Below are 8,905 nucleotides of genomic sequence, written 5' to 3' on the forward strand. Positions count from 1 at the left end.
CCATTTGTTCACTCAACAGCTGACACACCTCTGTGTGGTCTTTCCTCTCTTTTCCATGGCAGCTGCCACCCTGCAGTGCCCTTCCCTCTCACTCTCCTGTTTCCACTCTGACCTCTACTGTTTCCCCACTGCTACCATCCTCATATTCCCTCTGACCTTTCCTATTAGCCACAAGGAAGCCCAGATCCATGGTCCTCCTCATCAGAAGAGCAGCATTTAAGCTACTGAAAACATTGGCCTTCAATCACACACATTCTTGGTTTCTTCACCTGACTTTCCCCCTTTGCCTCCAAGTCCACTGCCTCTTTCGTTCAGGATCTTAAGGGTTAGGGTTAGGGTTAGGGTTAGGGTTTAGGGTTAGGGTCTTAAGGAATCACTCACAAATGAGTTGGCTTCTGGAGAAATGAACCTAGGACAGTCCTTAACCCTCAGCTTTTCCACCTGAATAAGAAATGCCAGAACTGAAGGAAGAAGCCTTGATTACTAAAATAAAAGAAGAACCTGGGACATAGGTGGGAGTGCTGGACTGGCCTGAGTCATGATTCCCCTCAGGCCCTGATGGGCAGAACTTTGCTAATGTGCAGGGGCTTCCAGGAACTCACTGGAGCTGGCATTAGGGGGAGGGCTGTAAATCGCTCCCTAAAGGGACACTGGGGAAAAGGAGATAGAGAAGCCAGGTTTTCAAAATACACAGAGCGTGAGATGGACAGCGCTCAGACCTCTCCAGTTTTACTCACATTATTCCTTCTCAGTAGTAGTCAAAGCCCAGAAAAATGAACTGAGTTGAAGTCTGAGGCCAGGGAATGTAGGACAGCATTATACTGAATTAACTTGAGCCACATTTATGAAGACCCAGGGAGATACACAAGAATACAAGATAATCATTGCTTCTGACCATCCAATTGAGAAGGCCAATTATATATGAGAGTAACAGAAAAAGACCAAAAAACCTTTAGGGCCAGTGGAGAGAAGTCCATATTGGACTAGAAGGAGAAAATAAAAAGAGTGATGTGAAATAGTGTAGGTCTAGTGTGTAGTTCTAAATCATGCTATTGTAAAATGAAAACGGGTTGGGTTTTGAGCTAACATGAATGCCTTAACCCAATCCATTGAAATGCTGATTTTAAAGTTCTGAGGATGAGGTTTGGATATCAGTATCTTTCAAAGCTCTGCTAATATGCATCAAGGATCAGAAGGACTGTGGATCTGATAGGATATAAGTAACCAATATAGCAGTGGCCTATGAGTGGCTGCTTCCTTAAAAAGCTGAATATGAACAATTACTTCTTCTCTCAACAGAACTATTTGTACAGCCTGGAGAAGATAAAAGAGAAAAAAGGAGATGTAGATAGTTAAGTTAGATATATAATCTCTCTGTCTGGATTCAAATGTCTCACTATTTTCGTAGTACAAGATACAATAAAAAAAAATATATTACATAGACCACAAAGTATAAAATTGACCCTCCCCTTACCATAAGAATAAAATTTAGTATTTCCTTTTCTAATGTTAAAATGCAACTTGGAACTAGCTATTCACTAAACATGTCTCACAGACTACTAACTCGCTCAGAGCAGCAGATTCAACAAATTTTTTTCGTTGAATATATTCTTTATGCAAAAACCCCATAATGAATATTAGGCCTTATCCTGATATATTTATCCTTTTACATACCCTTCTGTCAGTTCAGTTAAGTTGCTCAGTTGTGTCCAAATCTTTGCGACCCCATGGACTGCAGCACGCCAGGCTTCCCTGTTCATCACCAACTCCCAGAGCTTGCTCACATTCATGTCCATTGAGTCGGTGATGCCTTTCAACCATCTCATCCTCTTTTGTCTCCTCCTCCTGCCTTCAATCTTTCCCAGCATCAGGGACTTTTCTAAGGAGTCAGTTCTTCACATCAGGTGGCCAAAGTATTGCACTTTCAGCTTCAGCATCAGTCCTTCCAATGAATAAATATTCAGGACTGATTTCCTTTAATATGGCCTGGTTGGATCTTCTTGCAGACCGAGGGACCCAAGAGTCTTCTCCAATACCACAGTCCAAAAGCATCTATTCTTTGGCAATCAGCTTTCTTTATGGTCCAATTCTCACATCCATACATGACTACTGGAAAAACTCTAACTTTGACTAGATGGACCTTTGTTGGCAAAGTCACATCTCTGCTTTTTAATATGCTGTCTCAGTTTATCATAACTTTTCTTCCAAGGAGTAAGAGTCTTTTAATTTCATGGCTGCAGTTACCATCTGCAGTGATTTTGGAGCCCAAGATATTAAGTCTGTCTGTTTCCATTGTTTCCCCATCTATTTGCCATGAAGTGATGAGACCAGATGTCATGATCTTCGTTTTTTTGAATGCATAGTTTTAAGCCACCCTTTTCACTCTTCTCTCACTTTCAATTCATCAAGAGGCTCTTTAGTTCCTCTTTGCTTTCTGCTATAAGGGTGGTGTCATCGGCATATCCTAGGTTATTGATATTTTTCCTGGCGATCTTGATACCAGCTGTGCTTCATCCAGCCCAGCATTTCGCATGATGTACTCTGGATTTAGGTTAAATAATCAAGGTGAAAATATAAAGCCTTGACATACTCCTTTCTCAATTTGGAACCAGTCCGTGTTCCTTGTCTGGTTCTAATGATGCTTCTTGAGCTGCATACAGGTTTCTTAGGAGGCAGCTAAGGTGGTCTGGTATTCCCATCCTTTTAAGAATTTTCCAGAGTTTGTTGTGATCTACACAGTCAAAGGCTTTTGCCTTTGTCAAGAAAGCAGAAGTAGGTGTTTTTCTATACACTAGCATAAAATACTAGGAGAGACTCTTTCTTAGAGAAAAGTTTGAGGAAAAGGTGATGAGAATATAGTATAACTAAAGTGAATGCTCTTTCACTTCAGAGTTTGATTTGTGTAGATGTCAAGGATCTTCCTAGAAATGCCTTAAGGTAGATCCAGCATGAAATCACCTTCATAGCATTTTGGTGTCCACAGGATGCAAATGGGTTGAGACACAGCTACACTCGCTGCTCTCTTTTTGCTCATTTTGAGTTTCCCCCCTTTCCATTCATTCCTTAGACTCTTTGGAGCAGAATTTCCCTGGAACGCCTTATTCCTGTCCAGGAGGATGACCAAACAGCCTCTATTAACTGTTGACTCCTCCAGGTTGGAGCTTTCCTCTTCTCCTCTCCCTTCCTGCAAATCTGTAGGAAGGGCCTGTGGCCTGGGTTTTCAGTAACAAGTCATGTGGTTTTGGATAGTCCTTAGACCTTGAAAACATAGCTCCTCCCCTGTAAATTATGGAACTGGACTTGGAGACATTCTGAGGTCCCTATTGGTGCTCACATCCAGGACTCTCCGGTAGCCTGCTTCTCCTCCTCAGAGGGCAGGGAGGAAGAGGTAGAAGAGGGTTCTTTCTCATGAGGATCCTCTGCTCCCATAGCAGTCTATTTCCAGCTGTGTATGAGGGACGCTCAGCACGTCCATCCCTGAATGTGTGGGAAAGCATACAGATGAAGGGGATTCAAGAGTGAAAGGACTGTTGAGGATTGAGCGGTGGGGATCCAGTTAAGGCTCTGAAGCAGCTCTGAGCTGAGACATCACCAAGCTCAGGTGGGGTGAGGAGGGGTCCTTCGATGCTGCACCACAGGCTAGAGGAAAGTTTAGGGAGGTATTCCTTCTAAATCATGGATCTCACTTTCCTCTCCAGCCAGCCTGTGCTCTCCCTTCAGCTCGTCCTGTCAACAGCTCTGTCTGCCCCTGGCCCCAGTCACCATGTGGCCAACCCTCCAGTCTCAGCAGGACCTAACAAACACTCACATTACTTCTCTCCCTCTCTGTCTTTCACAGGTACCAATTACTTTAGGAGCTAAGAAAAGATATTGTCAATTTGAGAAACCACACTATAAAATGTACCTTTTCCATTTGATGCAAAAAAATATCTACAACAGCAACTCAATTTAAACCTCAGCAACACTGGAGGGATCCTTTCCTGAGAATGAGCATCCCAACTGACAACCACGCTTCACACCCCGAGGGACAGAATTGATGGGAGTAATCCCAGTCATCAGCCTCGGAATGTAATCCTCAGTAATGTGATCAGTGCTTTGATGGACACACAGGTTGGAAAGACCTTAACTCTTGCACCTCTTAATATTCATCCTCCACACACCAACATGGGAACAACTGGAAGAAGACAACATATCAACCTGGTCATTTTTTGCCACCAGATAGACTGCTCAGAGCAGACAGCATTTACTATGCATTGTTCTTGCTGAAAGTGTTTATCCTGTGTTTATTATTGAGGTAGATATCAGATAACTGCAGAATTTAGACCTTTGAACCAGACAACTGGCCTGTCTTTCTTCAAACAGTCGATGTTTGCACCAAAAGACTACAAAAAGGAGAAGAGATGTTTTAGCTTCCAAAGGACTAAAAAGATCATGTTACTTTATTTCTTTAGTCCTTTGGAACCTCAAACATCTCCTCAGCTTCTTGTAGTTGTCTTTGATGGTGGTGACATTGACTTGTTTGCAGAGGATAGGTCAGTTGTCTACTCAAAGGTCTACATTTTGCAGTTGTCTAATCATTTCCTCATGATTAAATTCAGGTGAACCTTTTTTGCCAAGAACACCATCTAGTACATGCTGTGTGCTTCCTAGTGCAGCCTGTTTGGAGGCTAAGAGTGTCCACTTTACCTGTCACCACTATCATTATTTTAGCATTGAACACTGTTATGCAGAGGCTTAGAAGATCTGTTCATTGAAAAGACAGGCTTTTGTGTCTGTAATGAGTAATTTGATGAGTGGTATTTTGAGTGTGTATGAATATCGTATTCTATGATGCTCTTTCTGTAAAAATTTTACCATCCTTTATTGATCCCTGATGTGTGTCAATTATCATATGTGTGGTATTGCCAGCTTTGTGCTGTGGAAAAGACAATCCCTACCCCTAACATATTATTAAAAATATTGTTGTGTTTCACTGTGGACTTTTTTAAAATTCAGTGTTATAATCCCTTATTTTCTTACATTTATTTTTAATTGGAGGCTAACTGCTTTACACTGTTGTGCTGGTTTCTGCCATACACCAGTGGGAATCAAACGTAAGTATAAATATGTCCCCTCCTTCTTGAACCTGCTTCCCACCCCTCCCCCACCCACAGTCCATTATTAACATGACTGATTTTATTAATATAAAGACTCTGTTTCTCATGTGCCGTGCTGTGCTTAATTGCTCAGTCGTGTCTGACTGTTTGCACCCCCATGGACTGTAGCCCCCCTGGCTCCTGTGTCCATGGGGATTCTCCAGGGAAGAATACTGGAACGGGTTGCCATGCTCTACTTCAGGGGATCTTTCTAACCCAGGGATTGAGGCCAGGTGTCCCCCGTTGCAGGCGGCTTCCACCAGGGCAGCCCAAGAATACTGGAGTGGGTATTCCATCCCTTCTTAGGGACTCCAACAACCAGGAATCAATCCGGGGTCTCCTGAATCCCAGGCAGATTCTTTACCAGCTGAGCTACCAGGGAAGCCCTTTGTTTCTCCTACTCAGTTTTGTATCTTAAACTCATCTCCCATCTTTTCATCTATGTTTACCATTTGTAGTAGATGGTATCTTCTGTGTTTCTTCCTCTGTGATTTTATTTTCTTTGTGTATGCATATTTGTGTGTGTGTGTGTTTTGCTTGGTATTTTGGAAGGCCTGGATAGCTAGTTAGTGCACTAACATTTTTGACATGTTAGTCCTTTAGTATTTTGTCACATTTCTAATATTTGAAGTATATGTTTTAAATGTTATCTATCAACCTCAACTACTTACTACTGTGATGATCAAGGACATTATTTGCTTTTTTCTTCTGTCTTTACCTACCTGATAGTATTATTACCTTATTGCATTATTTCAACCCAATCAAATGTATGCCCTTTATATACCATATTTTCCCTACCTTTTTTTGTTAATGTGCTAGTTGGTAGGGTAGAGGTAGGAGCTGGAGGAGGGGCCCACTGTGTCCTTTGGACCCCCTGGTGGCACAGGATGGCTGTGTCACTCTGGGAGTACTAGCAGCCTCCCTGCAGAAGTTTGAGGGTGTACCTAGGCTGCCCCCAGAGCAGGGCCCACAACACAGTGGCTTAAATCTACAATCACATATATTCAGTGATGACCAGATGTACAAGACTCAGTTTCCTGTCAGTTTCTGATGAGCAGAGTTCATCTTTAAAGATTTCTCATGATGGACTGAGGACTGCTTAAGTTTGATATATCTAATAATTGTTTTCTGTTGCTTTGATACAGTACAGACACCTTGGCTAAATATAAAGACCTCGTTCACAATGAGTTCTATTGATTTTTGAAAAAAAATAATGTCTTACTTTGTATGTTCTGTTGAGATGTAGAATGTAAATTGATTTTTCTTCACTGAAGGAAAAGGGTGGTCTGGAGCTTTAGGACATTTTTTTCTTTTTGAAAAAAAGTCTTTCAGCTCTACTAGGATAGGTCTTAGAACTGACCATTCCAGGTCTATTTCCCCTAGGTCTCTATGACTTTCTCTCTGATCCTTTCTCACTATCTTTTGTTCATTTCTATTCTGTTTGATGCTGTCATTTTTAATGCAGCCTCCCTTATAAGTTTAGATAAGTATGTTCTCTATGTACCTTGTCATTTAGCCTTTTTTTTTTTTCAAAGAATTTTCTTTACCTTCAATGTTTTAAATCTCTGCCAGTTCCAATTTCTCATTTCTTCTTTCCTGTTTACTTCTATCTCATGTTCTGTATTTCTTACATAAAATATTGACGTTTTTTCCATGTGTATGCGTCTACAAATGCTTTGTTCAGAACAATTCAAAATATGGATGCCATTTTACATTTCCCAATGTTCTTTGATTGGTTTTGAGGCAATCTTTTCATTTGCTGAAATTTTTGACTCTCATTTTACACCTTTTTCTTCTGTCATCATGAAAGAAAGTTCTGCTATATAGTTTTCATTTTCACATGACTGGGTTTACCTGAATGAGAAACAGTTTTTCCAGGTCAGAAGGGATTAGTGCTTTGAGTAGCTTGATTGATTTCTTTGTTCTGGGTCCATCTTGTGCAATTACTCTAGCAGAGCTAAGGCTTGGGGGAAAGGCACGGTGTGTCTCTTGATTTGGGGATTCTATTTCTTCCAGTAGGACCTTTCATTTCTGCCAGTTGCACCATTCTTTTTTCATCACCACAAGTGTCCAAAGGATGCTCCCTTCAGCTCGGTCTCACACCTGACCCCAGTAATTATGCCCCCTCAAGATTGTCACCCTCTGGTCCTCCACACTGGTGAACTCCTTCCTATCAATTCCCCAGTCACCAGAGCTAGGGCCAACCATGTCTCAGACATCCTCTGAGTTCATCCACATGCTCTTTCTGTGAGTTATTTTACCTGAGTTCTGTGCGGAGTACTCCTCCCTGCCGTGCTCTCCTCTATATGCAGGGTCTTTGTTGATCCCTCCGCTGCTGTGTGGCTCCCAGACCTAGCTGAATACAAACCAAGTCACGTCCACAGTGTTCTCTGGCCCCTGGTTGGTTGGTGCAGGGTTTTGAATGGTGTCCTTGACTCTCTCTGCTAGTCCCTAGCCTCAGAATTGTATATTGAGAGATTCAGCTGCTGTTATTCTAGGTGGACCTGTCATTCCTATCATTCTTTTTCAAATCCAAAATTTCAATAGTACACAAAAGTAGACATAACAGAACACTCCCATCTTTGTCAGGCATGGTCTACAATTACCAGCTTATGGTTGAACTTGTCTTACTACAATCCATGCACTTACCTTTCCTATTTTTTTTAAAGGAAATCTCAGACATCATGTTTCATCTTTAATTACGTCAGCATGTTTCCCCTCAGTGAGGACTCTTTTTGAAAATATTATCATCACAGCATTATAATCACAAATTAATTCAAGATCTTTAATATCATAAAAGACTGTTCAAATTTTCCATTTTTTTTAATGCAGCATTTTTTTCAGCTTATTTGATCACATAGGTTTTTTTTAAATTAATTTATTTATTTGTGGCTGCCCTGGGTCGTTGTAGCTTGGTGCAGGGCTTCTCCAGTTGTGGAGAGTGGGAGCTACTCTCCTGTGGTTTGCTGGTTTCTTGGGCTTCAGTAGTTGCTACCCATGTGCTCAGTCGTTGCAGCCTGTGGGCTTAGTTGCCCCACAGCATGTGGGATCTTCCTGGACCAGGGATCAAACCTGTGTCCTCTGCTTTGCTAGGCGAATTCTTAACCAGGGCAGCCCCCCTGCCCCTCCTCCATTATTGTTTCTAAGTTAGTATTCTTTTTTGGATCCAAATAGAATCCACAAACTGTAATCACTAAGATAATGCATTGAAGTCTCTTACATGTAAGCTTACCTTCAATTTCTTCTTTCCTTCCTTCCTTCCTTCCTTGCTTTCTCTCTCACTCGCTCTCCATCTCTCTTGGTCTATTGCTGTCCTTTTTTTCTCTTTAAATCATTCATTTGTTGAAGAAACCGAGTTGGTTTTTCTGCAGCATTCCCACAGTCTAAACTGTATACTAGGGTGTACTTTAATAAGTGTTTCTGTCCTTCATGCTTCCTTTTTGGTGGTAAAATATACAGCGGTGCTGGAATGTAACAAAAATGCAAGTCACACACATAGTTTAAAATTTTCTAGTAACCACATTGACAACTAAAAAGTATAAGAGCACAATAATGCAAATACAATCCTCTACATAGCTGATAATGCTATATATACTTTAAAGGAAATATGGGGCTTCCCAAGAACTCGCCTGCCAATGCAGGAGACACAAGAAATGCGGATTCGATCCCTGGGTCAAGAAGATCCTCTGGAATAGGAAAAGGCAACCCACTCCCGTATTCTAGCCTGGGAAATCCCATGGACAGAGGAACCTGGCAGGATATGATCCATG

Source organism: Cervus elaphus, chromosome 20 (assembly GCF_910594005.1).
Source record: "Cervus elaphus chromosome 20, mCerEla1.1, whole genome shotgun sequence".
In the NCBI taxonomy this organism is placed as follows: Eukaryota; Metazoa; Chordata; class Mammalia; order Artiodactyla; family Cervidae; genus Cervus; species Cervus elaphus.